Genomic DNA, 15,690 nt, shown 5'->3' with positions numbered 1-15,690 from the left:
TTCCCTTAGAATTTAACCTTTTTACTGGCTCAGTGACTGTGTATTGTATCTTATTGCTGTTATAACAAAATGTCACAAACAGTGGCTCACAGCAACATAAATGTATCCTCTTACAGTTCTGGAATTCAGAAGTCTAAAACTCAGTTGCCAGGCCTGTGTCCTTCTGGAGACTCTAGGGATGAATCCTTTCCTTTCCTTTTCATCTTCTAGAGACTGCCTGCATTCTTTGGCCTGTGACCTTGAATCCCTGTGACCTCTGCTTCTAACATCACATATTGTCTCTCACTCTGATCCTCTTGGCTTCCTCTTACAAGGATCTGTATGATGTCATTGACACCGGGGTAATCTAGGAAAGTCTCCCCATCTCAGAACCCTTAATTTATACTTGCAGAGTCCCTTTGGCTGTGTATGATAACACAGTCACAGAGTGTGGGGATTAGTGTGTGGACCTCTTTGGGGACTATTATTTAGTCTTTCTCAGTCTGTTTTCTGCATGTCTTTTCTGGCCTTCTTATAGGAATGTTGCTAACTATTACTTAATTCTTGGAAATCTCATGTCTCTTGCCCTGTGTGTGACAGCAGCACCTCTCCTCCCAGGTTCTCCTGTCTCTGACGCTGCTTTTCTGACTCTTTTTCACTCAAATCTTTGTTTCATGCATTTCCAGATTTAATGTCACATAATATTTGTTAAATCAAATAGCTCCTCCATGCACAGACTTCCAGTAGCCTTCCATAATTACGAAACTTTGCTAAATTAATTTTACACATTCCACAAGCTTTTAGTGAGCACTTGCTATGTCCCAGGTTCTCTGTTTTCTGTGATAAAGATGCAGAGATTCATGGAATACAGACTGTCTTTAAGAAGCTAATGTTCAGGTGCCTGGGTGGCTCAGTCGGTTAAGTATCCGACCCTGGATTTCAGCTCAGGTCATAATCTCATGGTTAGGGAGTTTGAGCCCCACATCTGAGGATTCTCTCTCTCCTTTTTTCTCTGTCTCTCCCTGACTTGTGCTTTCTCTCACTCTCAAAATAAACAAACTTAAAAAAACAAAAAGAAGCAGCTAATGACCTGATCAAAATAACAAATAATTGCAAAGCTACTAAAAATTTGAAAATTGAATATGGAAATGAAAATATACACACAGTTTTATGGACACCCTTGAGATCAATCATCCAACTTAGCCTGAGGGTGTTAAGGCTGACTTCTTGGAGAAGCTAATACTTAAACTGGTCTTTAACAGAAAAATACAAATTAAGCATTGGGAAGAAAATAACAAGAACAAAGGTCTAAAGCCTACATTGGTATTCATTGTTCAAGGGATGGCAGGTTGATTAATATTAAAATGAAAAGTCATAGGAAAGAGCAATTCAAAATAAAACTGAAACTTGAAGGTAAGTAAGAAGGAATGATTGGAGGTAAGAGGAGAGAGTAAACTTGATGAAAAACTGCCTTATACTGGGTGACAATGTGAAAGCAAAGTGATTAGAGCACCTCATTAAGAAGGTCAGATATTGGGGCGCCTGGGTGGTGCAGTCGGTTAAGCGTCCGACTTCAGCCAGGTCACGATCTCGCGGTCCGTGAGTTCGAGCCCCGCGTCAGGCTCTGGGCTGATGGCTCAGAGCCTGGAGCCTGGTTCCGATTCTGTCTCCCTCTCTCTCTGTCCCTCCCCCGTTCATGCTCTGTCTCTCTCTGTCCCCAAAATAAATAAAATACGTTGAAAAAAAAAAAAAAAAAGAAGGTCAGATAGTATAAACAAATCAAGTGTATAATGCCACCTTCAATGTAGGTGAAATTTCATCTCCTTTTTTCCTCACTGGGGGGCCAAGAGTTAAGAAGAGTCCATATTACCAATGTGTGTCGCTGGACAAGTGGAGCAGAAGTTAAGAATGAGAGTAAAGGAATAGAGTTAAGGATGGATTGTTATATGAGAACCTTGCATTTGAAAGAAAAGTATGAGAAAGAACTAACATCATGGAGAAATACAAGGGCCAGGAGGATATTCATTAATATGACATAGAAATGAGAATGTTTAGAGGCTTTGGAAAAGATGCTAATAGAGGGATGCCTGGGTGGCTCAGTTGGTTCAGTGTCTGACTTGTGATTTTTGGCTCAGGTCATGATCTCACTGTGAGTTTGAGCCCCACATCGGGCTCTGGGCTGACAGAGCACAGCCTGCTTGGATATCTCTCTCTCTCTCTCTCTCTCTCTCTCTCTGCCTCTCCCCAACTCAAGCTCTCTCTCTTTCTCTCTCAAAATAAATAAACTTTATAAATATATAAATAAATATTTCTTGAGTGTATCCCTCCTCTTTACTTACTCCCACTGTCACTTAGTTGAGAACCTCATCTCCCCTTCTAGAACATAACTCAAAAAAAAAAAAAAAAAAGAACATAACTCAAGAGGCAAAGCTTGAATTATCTTTTTCTAGTCCATTCTCCATATTGCTTCCAGAATTATTTCTGAAAGGAAGCATATATTCTTATATTTATTCACTAAAATAGCTTTTCTGGGGGGAAATCCATTATGTGCTAAAATCAATCTTAGTAATACAATGCTGATCAATATAGACACAACCTTTACTTTCACTGGAATTTACAACCTAGAGGAAGCAAGAAGTGTGCGTTAAAAAGATATGATTTATAATTATTTATAATTAATACAAAATTAATTAATGTTTTTGAGCCTTCATTCTGCTGGTTCTGTGTCTAACTTACTCTTCTTCGTCACTAGGGTTAAGAACTCTGCATCAGTCTATACAGGCTGCAGGGCTGGTTATTGCCCCTCTGATGCTTCCATGCAATTCTGACCCATACTCAACCCCTTCTCCTTCTCTTTTGTTGTTTGTTCTGTGTGCAGTATATATGTATAATACAAATTAACAGAGATGAATGTCTCAAAGTATGCTCAAATTCATCTGTAATTATAGTAAATCATTTACTGTGGGAGTACTACCAGGGGAACCAAGAATAATTTAGGAGCCAGACTTCTAAGCCAGCTTCCAAGAGAATGTAATGTTTAAGTAGATCCCATCCATCTTCTTTGCTTAAATCTTTCAATGTCCAGTCGTCATGTAGGCTAAAGGATGAATTCTACAGCTTTGGAGTTTATAGCTCACAGGAGGCTTTGAAGTCTGTCCCCTTCTTCTCCTTTCTGGATAAACACTGTGTGTCTTCTATGCTGAAATGTTGTGGTTTTATCAAGGTTACAGCATTTTCTGTCTCTTCTTCTTGTTCCCTTCTTTCATCACATCTTCCCGTATACATCTTTGTCAAACTGCATTATTGCCACTCTTCTTTCAAACTACTCAATGACAAAAATTTTGTGTATGAAAAAGTCTTTTTATCATCCGGCTCATTGCAAAATTGTCCATTCCTGTGTCAGTTCAGTGATACTGTATACACAGCTCTATTTTAGGCTACAGATTGTGTTTTTGTATATTCTGCTTAGCTGTGTATTTGGTTTGTAGTAGGCATCTGAAAAGGTCTGAACATTTAGTGTTAACTTCAAGAATACTTATATTTATGAATAAGTAAAAAAAGGTTTCCTCCTCTCTCTCTCTAATCATTTGATTGATTTACTTTATTTGGTTTCATGGGCCTTCCCAATTCGAGACATGCTTGTTTTTTGTTTGTTAAGGCAGTATTATAACAAGTGGAGATGTTCTACAGATGAACACAGAAGAAACAGCTCCTGTGAATAAAATGTTTTTCTGTCTAACATTTAGGATTTGGGGTTTGGGATTAGAAATTGCCAGATTTTCAAAGTAGAGCAGTATTTATTTTAGCCTAAACATCTTTAGGACTACAAAAATGGAGTTAGTTGGATATTGATATGGACTCTAACTCTGGCTGAAATCGAACAGTTGTCTGGCTTGTATGATAAGCCATATCTAGAGGGGAATCAGGATAACAAGCCATCCATCCGCTTTGACAAGACTAAGTCTCTCCTAACACTTTCTGTGCGGCAGGCTCTAGACGTTCTGGATCTGGTAGCGCTGAAGTTCAGTTTGTTCAAACCACTTCCCGCTGAAAAGCAGGATGAGTAAACTAAATTGCTTTTCAGATCATCCATGGTGATTTTATTTGGAGAAATTTTAGGAGTGTCTGGGTGGCTCAATCGGTTAAGCATCCAGCTCTTGATGTCGGCTCAAGTCATGATCTCATGGTTTGTGAACTCGAGCCCCATGTCGGGCTCTGCATTGACAGCATAGAGCCTGCTTGGGATTCTCTTTCTCCCTCTCTGCCCCTCCCAGCTCTCTCTCTCTCTCTGTCTCTCTCAAAATAAATAAATAAACTTTAAAAAGAGTAAAAAGAAATTCAGATTTATATATGGTTATAACATTGTTCAACATCTGCACCTTCACTCATTTCATAAGTGGCATCCCAAAGGAAGAGTGACAGTAGGACCATCATTTATGAAACTAGACTATTTCAGTGTTGCTTTGAAGGATTCCCTGTACTAACCTTTCATTCCATAAGCATATATCAAGCAAATTTATGTGCTACTCTTTACGATTTTTCAAAATGTGCACACATGCACACACACGTGTGTTAATTCTACTATATATAAATATAGCTAAGTATATCTTAATTATATATATATATATGTATATATATATATGCATGCATATAATTAACTCTTCTCAGGATGATATACACTTGAAAGGTTTGTCATTAATACAAGTTTATATGAATTTATATTTTAAACAGTTCTTGTAAAATGGCCATTTTCCTTCAAATTTTTGTCCATATTTTTCTTTTTTTTTTTTCTTAACTGTGCACGTGGCTGATTAAGAAATGGTACTAGGAGTAGGAGAAATGTCAAGTCTAGCATTTTATTGTTGTTCCCTTGTGCCTGCCACACTAGGAGTATCTGTTAGTCTCTTTCCATTTAGAGGCCTTGTTTAGTTAAGAAAAAGTAATGACACCCATAAGCCATCTACATGCAGCCCACCTAAACAGTAATACACTTCGACACAAGTGAATGATGGTCCTACTGTCACTCTTCCCATGGGATGCCTCTTCACATATGAACTGAGTGAAGGTGCAGGTGTTGAACAATGTTAAAACCATATATAAATCTGGATTTTTATTACCTTTTTTTTAGTTTATTTATTTATTTTGAGAGAGAGAGAGAGAGAGAGAGAGAGAGCAGAGGAAGGGGGAGAGAGAGAAAAAGAGAATCCCAAGCAGGCTCTATGCTGTCAATGCAGAGCCCGACATGGGGCTCGAGTTCACAAACCATGAGATCATGACTTGAGCCGAGATCAAGAGCTGGACACTTAACCGATTGAGCCACCCAGACACCCCTAAAACTTCTTTTAAATCAAAAATTCCCACAAGTTTTCAGAAATCTTTTCTGTATTCCTAATAGATGTCACACATTTCAGGATATATTCTTTGCAATTTTGAGACCATTTCTTTGCAAAATAATTTTGAAATTTGAAACATATTATCCAAATATTGATAAGCCAATAGAAATTTCAAAAATGCAAGCATGCCTATAAGAGCCACAGCACCCAAAGGAGATGGATTTAACTTAGGAGTTTTGAGTCTTTTGCATATCCCCAAGGAAATCCTACAAATCCCCAGGTGCTTTACTGTTAATACTGTATATTGTAAATCACAAGTATTTCATTTCAAATATGAAATTACATTGTAGTGTTTAATATTCTTTTTCAAACTATGTTTCTCTCTGCCTCTCAACTCACTTTCCCCAATTCTGATTGCACTTCATTCTGAAGATTGTGCTGCCTTAAACCCTACCTCAAGATTCATTCTCTAATGTAGTAGTTCTCAACTGGGGCCAATTTTTACCCTTCTGGGGTCATCTGGCAATGTCTGGAGATATTTTTGGTTGCCACTATGGAGAGGAAGTTGGCATCTGGTTGGTAGAGGCCTAGAATGCTGCTAAGCATCCTACAATGCACAGGATAGTTTTCACAACAAAGAATTTTCTGGTCCAAATGTCAAAAGTACCAAAGTTGAAAAACTCTAATGGGATATTTGCTGGTTTTGAGATTTACAAAAGGGTGGAAACCGAGCACGGTATCTATGAGAGAGGGCTAAACATTTTACCTAGAGTTGAGGGTACTAACGCAGGGATCTCGACCAATGCTTCTGAAAGTTTAATGTGCACAGGGATTTTGTTAAGATGCAGATTTCAATTCAGTATCCCTGAGATGAGTCCTGACCTTCTGCATTTCTAACAAGCTCCTAAGTGATGCTGATGTTTCTGGTTTGGGGCCTATATTTTGAGTAGCAAGGAGCTAGATAATTCAGTATGGGTCCTTAGGAAGATGCCTGCGAAAAATGACTACAAGAGAGGAATAACTCCATTATGTATCAATTAGAGGTCTGGAATATCTGTAAGAACTATCTCTCTGTGTATCTATCTATCTACCATCTATCGATCACAAGAATATCACAATAAACTTAACATTATTTAACTTACTTAAATAAAATTTTATTTATTTAAACATAACCTTTATTATCAAAGTTATGCACAAGATTTTACAAAGCCACTAGTTCTAGACAGGAATTTTGATGAAGAAGAATAATCTCTTGACTTCTTCCTGCTCCTGTTTCCTACTCTACAGATAACCAGTTTCTACTAGTCTAGTGTATTCTTTTGGCACTTGAATCCTATTACTAAGTAACTTTCTGATACTGTTACCTGCTGACTTTTTTGATTTGAGATACTTACTGATTCCATACAACAGAAAATAGGGTCAAACTCTTACGGCCCAGACTTTCTTCTCCTCACATGTGTATACTTTCTTTCAGCCCTGTTCTCTGAAGGAATCTTTTATTAGATTGGTATTTATAGTTTGTTATACTATGGGTTATGAATATATACTTATAATTCATAGTTAATCTACTGACCATGATTACTTTTCTTGAACGAAATTTATGTTTCATGGAGTTATTAATTGTCTCTTCTTAGTTTGGTATTACCCATAAACAATTAATCTGCAAATTCTCTGATGGAAGTGTGAGTCTCTTCTTATCTGTAGGCACATGAGGCCTTTGATCTATTTCATACTTTTCAAGAAGAGATTCCATCTGGAGCGCCTATTTTTCTGCTTCAGTGTTCTCCAGATTCCCTGAAAGTCTATTATTCTAGATCTTCTTTCATCAACACCTGACCAACATCCCTGACCTCTCTGTACTTCTCCCCGTCTCCTAATTCCATGTCTTCCTTTTCCTTAGCTAATTGCCTTGTATGATATAACATATTATCTAGAGACTTCCTGACAAGGGGTACATGGAAGTAAAATATTTTGAGCATTAGCATGCTCCAAAATGTCATTATTTTTCTCTGGCAATTGTTGGATGATTTGACAGGGTATAGCTTTTTAGGGGTTGAAAGCGAACTGTAGTTAATGAAAGCATTGATCCGTTATCTTTCAGATCTTGATAATCTTATCAGGAGGCTCAAATCTGTGCTTTCATGTCCCAAGTCTTTCCGGGCTTTGGTGACACATTCAGTCTGTTCTAGACTTTCCTGACTGATGGTGTTCAGCATATTCTCTGATAGGCTAAGCAGGTCACTACTATTCCAAGAGCTTTGCAACTTCCAACTGTTGCTGATAGCTCCTCTTCTCTACTCCTTTGTCCTCATGCCTCTTCCATAAAAGTATACATCTGCAAGGACAAGATGGATTCAAGAAACCATATAGAAACAATAAAGATAAAAGAAATTGAGATTTTCAGGAAGTAAAGGATCTGCCCTGAGCCTAGTCTGAGACTTTGGTGCAGTAAGTCTGCCAAGTTCCCCAACAGGAGATAAACTAGCATTCTTTAAATACCTACACACCGCATTCTTCATGTATGTAATGTCATTTAATCTCTTTAAGAATTTCAAGGTAAGATATGGGAGATATTCATCAAGTTACCTTAAGAAATAAAGTGTCAGATTTTAGATGGAGATCTTTTTCCCTGAAGGACTAGAATAAAAGATCCTCAATATAAATAGAAATGCAGTGCTGGGAACACAAAGATGAAGTCCTAACTCTGCTGATCCATGACTCACCAATGTATGTTCTGACCAACGCAGCAGGCATTATTATGACCTTCATCCATTGTTCCAACTGATGGAGAGCTTTTTAACAACAGGTATTTCTTTGTCCACAGCTTGATAGACTAGATACATTTCCTTCTATGGACTTCTTGAACTAGCACAGACTCTTTTTTAGAAAAATCCTCATTGAATGTTTACTTTTCCTTTACTGTAGTAATATTTTTTTTGTGGTACCAGTAGTGATGAGTTTAGGGAATGTGTCCATTGGATAACGTGTTATTACTTTCCCCTGCTCCATCCAAATCACTGTATATAGACAGACCTAAATTCCCATTAGTTGCCACCAGTCATGTAAGTGATGTTTCCAGGAGGAAATTTTTATGAATAGGGAAAGTAAAATCACAAAATGTAAGATCATCAGAAGAGCAAGGCAACAAAAAAACCATATCCTCATTTTGGAGTAAAGATGATGTTTGAGGAATAGGGTAACAAAAATTCTTCATTATGGGTGGAGAAGTTTGGAGAAAGTGCATTTGTTGTGTAAAGTATTTTAAAAACCAATGAACCGTGAGGTGGGCCAACCATGGACTGTCATCAGACACTCATGGTCATCTGGTATACACTTGTGGCTGGCTAAGATGTGTTTCATTGCTGAGTGAGACACTCCAGGGTTTATGTCCAACATATGATTCTTGCTTCCTTTCAGGTTTCAAGTTCTGTCCCACAATTTTCCAGTGATTCTACAAGGAGCAAAGTCCATAAGCAAAAGGTTTGAGCTAAAAACATAACCATCAGCAAATATTTAAGATGTTTTTATTTTGTGTTGTTTTTTTATTATTTTCCTGCCTGGTATGCTAGGGAGAAAAAAAAAACTTGAAAAATTCTATATCTTCAAGTTATTAAGAAGATATTTGTGATTTTCATTCTCAGTGTATTATTTAGCCAGGTATATCCCTATTTTCTTTCTTTTATTTTGCAATGTTCACTATGATGTTAGTATGGAAAATAAAATATGACTCATATTAGTTATAAAGATAGATTACATGTGTACAAAGAATTCTGACCTCAAATTAGGAAGTTGAAAACTTCCTAAAATCTGCTCTAGCAAACATTACTGGAAACATTTGTATGATTTTTTTTAAACCTCTCAAAAACATGATTAATTCATGTATATTAGTAGAAAATGAGAAAAAAATGGATTTTGTCCAAACCACCTATAAGATACTATTGCCATCTTGACTCTTGTATACAAAAATGGTGGCAGAATCAGAAAATATGGAGACTAAAAATTATATATTAAACAAGGAACTTATTAAAGTTATAAAAATGACATTATAATCTTAATTAAGCCAAAAATGATATTCTAGTTTCCAGTTGCAGATGCAAGTAGTCATTTCACAATTTACCTTGGGCTGATTGACTAATCTCAATAAAAACTTAAGTGATTCAGAAATGTAACTGTCTCAGAAAGTAAAACTTCAAGAGCCCTGTCCTCAATACCTCAAGTCCCAGAGTGACAATGGGAGTCCCAATGGACACCTTGGAGAATTTAGCCCCTCCTTCAACTTTAATTTACCCTGCGGTTAAAGTCTACTACTAAGATACTAATCTTTGAAAAAGAAGATGAGACTAAGAGTATGAATAAATAAGTAAATGAGTAAATTACTAGAGAATCTTGGGGACCAAGAGTAAACCACTTGATCACCAAAAAAACCCAAAAAACAAAAAACAGCAGTAAGAATATCCACTTCACAATTTGTACTAGCATCAGTATCACCAAGGACTAATTAGTTCAGAATCCTTGAGAAGAGAACACATTCCTTGAAAAGTAAATAAATATTCTGATGGGTTCTTGCCTTAGAATCGTTAAAGGATTTTGTGTTGCAAAAAAAAAAAAAAATGTTGAATTAGTAGTAGTCCTTCTACAATGATATTTCTCTCTCTCTCTCTCTTTTTTTTTTTTTTTGAGAGAGAGATAGCCAGCATGAGACAGGTAGAGAGAGGGTAGAGGTTGAGAGAGAGAGAGAGAGAGAGAGAGAGAGAGAGAGAATCTTAAGCGTGGGAATCTCAAGCATGGCTTGATCCCATGACCCTGGGATCATGACTGAGCTGAAATCAAGAGTCAGATGCTGAACCGACTGAGCCACCCAGGCACCTGATATTTGTCTCATTAATATCCAATTCTGTCTCTAGTGTTCTTTCATTGATTCTAAGAAGATGAAATCATGATAAATACAATATTTTGAAAAACATTTTATGTGGAAATTATATGAAATACATGAAGTACAAACAAAGCATATAACTCAGGATACAAGTTCATACATATAAGACATGAGAAGGTGGCAATTTCATAAGGATGCCTGGATGATGGTGATTATAAGCCAACATTGGTTATATGATGCATCCTGATTCCGGAGATGTTAAAATGTGAAGAATATGTGCATATTAGAATTGATGAAATATGACATTTCTCTTTTTGTGTTGGGTTACAGTTTAAATTTTCTATTGAAAATCATGTTTTTATTTTAATGTCTACTGTTTTTACAGATTTATTGAGCTATAACTTACATACCATAAAATTTACCCATTTAAAGTATATTGATTCAACAGTTTGGGGTACATTTACAGACTCGTGCAACCATCACTATAATCTAATTTTAGAACATGTTAATCAGTTCTCAAAAATCCTTGTACCTCTTAGCCTCTTTCCTCATTCCCCTGATTCTCCTTCATCCATTTAATAAGTATTCTTATTTAAATATCTTAATTTATTTCTTTATATATACATTTTATGTTTTATTTTTATTCTTGTTTTATAGCTTGTTTAAATTTAAAAAATATATATTCTTTTAGCTGTTAGAAGATCATAAATTCTGAATGATATTTTCTTTTTTTTTTTTTTTAATTTTTTTTTTCAACGTTTATTTATTTTTTTGGGACAGAGAGAGACAGAGCATGAACGGGGGAGGGGCAGAGAGAGAGGGAGACACAGAATCGGAAACAGGCTCCAGGCTCTGAGCCATCAGCCCAGAGCCCGACGCGGGGCTCGAACTCCCGGACCGCGAGATCGTGACCTGGCTGAAGTCGGACGCTTAACCGACTGGGCCACCCAGGCGCCCCTGAATGATATTTTCTTTCCATTTGAGATAAGTGAATTTTCTCATTGTTGATTTTATTGGCTTTCTTTGTTAACAGTTTTTATCATGTATTTTAGGATCTGGGTATGTGTAGACCTATCTTTATGAAAGGTGGTTCTTCCCTTCCCTCTTTCTCTTTGAGCTCATGCTTATCCCTCTGTTGGTCTTAGAACTAATTCTTACATTGCCAGATTCATCCTGCATCTGGAAGTGATTTTGATAGTATTGTAGACCCAGACACCAAACCAGTGGGTAGGTTGACTCAGCCCTTGTCATGAAGACACTTCCGCTTTGTCTAGCTCAGACATGTAGACTGATTCGTGTCATAGTTGTAAGAACAATCTGGCCTCTTTGCTTAGCCCCTGCCTTTTGGAGAAGGGAATCTTATTCAGATCCTAGTATCAAATACTGGGCCTGATTCTGACTATAGTTTTAGTTGTGTTATACCAAAGAAAATGAAATTCTGGTAGATTCTGCTTTAAGACCTGGAATTGAGGGGCACCTGGTTGGCTCAGTTGGTTAAGCGCCAACTTCGGCTCAGGTCATGATCTTGCAGTTCGTGAGTTTGGGCCCGGTGTAGGGCTCTGTGCTGACAGCTCAGAGCCTGAAGACTGCTTCTGATCCTGTGTCTCCCCTCTCTCTGCCCCTCCCCCACTCATGCTTGCTCGCTCTCTTTCTCTCTCTCTCTCTCAAAAATAAACATTAAAAAAAAAATTTTTTAAAGACATGGAATTGAGCTTAGTACCCTAAGCTGTAACTTTGCCTACCACCTTAAATTTCCATCTCATTCTGGTCATGATAATATTTAATACTTTTCAGTGCATTTGTACCTTTTTGTGTTTTTAAGTGTTTATTAATACTATGTATGTTATCTTTCAAATACTGTGTGTATGTGTGGGGAGAGAGGGTTATCTGTATCTGGAGCCTCAAAGCAAGATATGAAACATCATCTGTACTCTAAACCAGAAAAGTTTTTAAGATGTCAAATGAACCTTGAGCTACAGGCTCCTCTCTGATTGCCTCTGGAATGTTTTAGATCTGCTACCCTGCTGATATGTTTGAGGATCCATGTCTTTATTTTTATAATGCAAATATTTTTTTAGCTTTATTAAAGCATAATTGACAAATAAAATTCTAAGGTATTTAAGTGTAACCATGAAGTTTTGATATACATATTGTGAAAGGATTTCTCACATCTAGTTAATTAACACATCCAACACTATACACACACACACACACACACACACACACACACACACATATAATTTGTATTACTATAATATAGTTTGTATTAATAATATATATATATACATATATATATATATTTGGTAGGAATATTTAAGTTCTACTTCTTTAGGAACTATCAATTATACAATACAGTATTCTATCAGCTAATCATCATGTTCTATGCTAGATACTCAGACTTCATTCACCTTATAGCTTAAATTTTGTGCCCTTTTGCCAGCCTCTTCATATTTCCCCTATCTGTAGCCTCTAGCAGTCACTTTTCTACTCTCTTTTTCTATAAGTTTGGTTTTTGTTTATTTGTTTGTTTTTTTAGATTCCACATAGAAGTATTCCCTGCAGTATTCCCTGTCTGGCTTATTTCACTTAACATAATGCCCTCAAGATCCATCCATGTTGTCACAAATGTCAGGATTACCTTCTTTGTCATGGCTGAATAACATTCCACTATATATATAGACACCACAACTTCTTTATCCTTTCATCTGTTGACAGACACTTATATTGTGTCCATATCTTGGCTATCACGAATAATGCTGCAATGAACATATGAGTGCAGAAAGCTGATGCCCTGTTTTCCTTTCATTTGGATACATGCCAAAAGTGGGATTGTTGATCACACAGTAGTTCTATTTTTAATTTTTTGATGAACCTCCATTCTGTTTTCCATACTGGCTGTACTAATTTACATTCCCATCAACAATGCACAGGAGTTCCCTTGTCTCCACTTCCTTGTCAATACTTTTTATTTCTTGTCTTTTTGATGATAGCCATGCTAACAGGTGTGAGATAAAAATCTCCTTGTGGTCTTGACTTACATTCTCTGATGATTAGCGATGTTAGTACCATCACATGCACCTGCTGGCTATCTGCCTGTCATCTTAAGGTAAAATGTCTAGTCAGTTTCTCTGTCCATTTTTAATCTGGGGGTTTGTTTCTTTGCTATTGATTGCATGAGTTCTTAAATAAAGTTTTTTAACATTTATTCATTTTTGAGAGACAGAGAGAGACAGAACGTGAGTGGGGGAGGAGCAGAGAGAAAGAGAGGCACAGAATCTGAAGCAGGCTCTAGGCTCTGAGCTGTCAGCACCCAGCCTGATGCAGGGATCGAACTCATGAACCACAAGATCATGACCTGAGCTGAAGTCGGATGCTTAACCGACTGAGCCACCCAGGTACCCCGATTGTATGAGTTCTTTATATATTTTGGATATTAATACTTATCGGATATGTGATTTGCAAATAATTTCTCCCATTTGGTAGCTTGCCTTTTAATTTTGTTGATAGTTTCCTTTTCTGTGCAGAATTTTTTTAGTTTAAAGTGGTCCCATTTGTTTACTTTTACTTTTGTTGCCTTTGCTTTTGGTGTCAAATCCAAAAAAATCATTGCTAAGACTGGTGTCAAGGGGCTTACCCTCTATGTTTTCTTCTAGGATTTTTATGGTAGCAGGTCTTTACATTTAAGTCTTTACTCCATTTTGAGTTAATTTTTGTGTATGGTGTAGTATAGTGGTACAGTTTTGTTCTTTATTATGTGGTTGTCCATTTCTTGAAGAGACTATTCTTCTCCTATTGTATATTCTAGGCTCCTTTGTCATATATTAATTAATTATATGCATGAGTTTATCTCTGGGCTCTCTAATCAGTTTCTTTGATTTATGTATCAGTTTTTATGCCAATACCATACTTCTTTGATTACTATAGTGTTATAATATTGTTGGAAATGAGGAAGTGTGATGTCTCTTTCTTTTTTCTTATTTCTCAAGATCACTTTGGATATTCAGGGTATTTTTTGGGTTTCATTCAAATTTTAGGACTTTTTTTCTATTTCTGTGAAAAAAAATCCATTGAAATTTTGATAAAGTTTGCATTGAATCTATATATTTTTCTGAGTAGTGTGAACATTTTAACAATATCAATTCTTTCAATCTATGATGATGGAATACCCTTCCATGTTTTTGTGTATTTTCAATTTCTTTCACTAATATCTGATAGTTTTCAGTGTACAGGTCTTTTAGTTCCTTGGTTACATTTATTCCTAGGTGTTTTATTCTTCTTGATGAAATTAGAAATGGGATTATTTTCTTAATTTCTATTTCTGATAGTTCAGTACTAATACATAGAAATGCAGCTGATATTTTTTACTGATTTTTTTATCCTACAATTTTACTGAATTCATTTATTAGTTTGAACTGTGTTTTTTGTTGTTGTTGTTTTGTTTTTGTTTTTGTTTTTTTGGTAGAGTCTAGGGTTTTCTACATATAATACCATGGCATCTAAAAATAGAGATAATTTTACTTCTTTCTTTCTGATTTGGGTGCCTTTTATTTAGTTTTCCTGCTTAATTGCTCTAGTTAGGACTTCCAGTACTATATTGAGTAAAAATGTCAAGAGTGGATATCCTTGTCTGGTTTCTGATTTTAGAAAAAAAGCTTTATGTTTTTACCATTGAGTATGATGTTAGATATGGGCTTGTAATATATGACCATTATTATGTTAAGATACATACTCTCTACACCTGCTTCATTAAACTTTTATTATAGATAGATGTTGGATTTTGTCAAATGCTTTTCCTGTGTATATGAGATGATCATAGCATTTTTATCCCTTATTTTGTGAATGTGGTATGTCACACTGATTGATTTGCAGATATTGAACCATTTTTGCATCCCTGTAAGAAATCCCATTTGATCATCATATATGATCCTTTCAGTGTACTGTTGAATTCTGTTGGCATATATTTTGTTGAAAATTTTTGCATTTATATTCATCGGGAATATTGGGCTTTAATTTTCTTGTAGTATCATTGTCTTGTTTTTGGTATCAGGGTAATTCTGACCTTGTAAAATGAATTTGGAAGTGTTCCTGCTCTACTTTTTGTTAGAGGAGTTTAAGAAGGATTGATATCAATTCCTTAAATGTTTGATGTAATTCACCAGTGAAGTCATCTGGTCCTGGGCTTTATTTTGGAGGGGTGGGGGTGGGGTGGGAGGGGCGAGGGGTTGATTACTGGCTCAATCTTCTTACTAGTAATTGGTTTCTTCAGATTTCCTATTTCTTCATGTTTCAGTCTTAGAGATTTTATGTTCTAGGAATTTGTCCATTTCTTTTGGATTCTCCAATTTGTTGGTGTATAATTGTTCATAGTAGTTTCTTATAATCCTTTGCATTTGTGTGGTATCACTAGTAATGTCTTTCGTTTGTATTTTATTTGTGTCTTCTCTCTCTCTCTTATCTGTTTCTCTCTTTGCAGTAAGAGTAGCTAAAAATTTGTCCTTTTTGTTC

At 36.2% G+C, this 15,690-nt stretch overlaps 1 long non-coding RNA gene across 1 annotated transcript in view; it reads left to right on the top strand.

Moving 5' to 3' along the window:
- The window catches only part of LOC147584819 (uncharacterized), a 200,288-nt gene extending 191,470 nt beyond the window's left edge, over nt 1-8,818 (top strand). Inside the window, exon 3 of the long non-coding RNA XR_015255987.1 lies at nt 8,730-8,818. This is a non-coding gene — a long non-coding RNA (uncharacterized LOC147584819). The remainder of the gene's footprint in view (nt 1-8,729) is intronic.
- The last annotated feature ends 6,872 nt before the right edge of the window (nt 8,819-15,690 follow it).

This window comes from Puma concolor, chromosome A1, assembly GCF_028749965.1.
Source record: "Puma concolor isolate L17-30 chromosome A1, mPumCon1.1.hap2, whole genome shotgun sequence".
In the NCBI taxonomy this organism is placed as follows: domain Eukaryota; kingdom Metazoa; phylum Chordata; class Mammalia; order Carnivora; family Felidae; genus Puma; species Puma concolor.
This window is presented reverse-complemented; position numbering and strand designations above follow the sequence as displayed.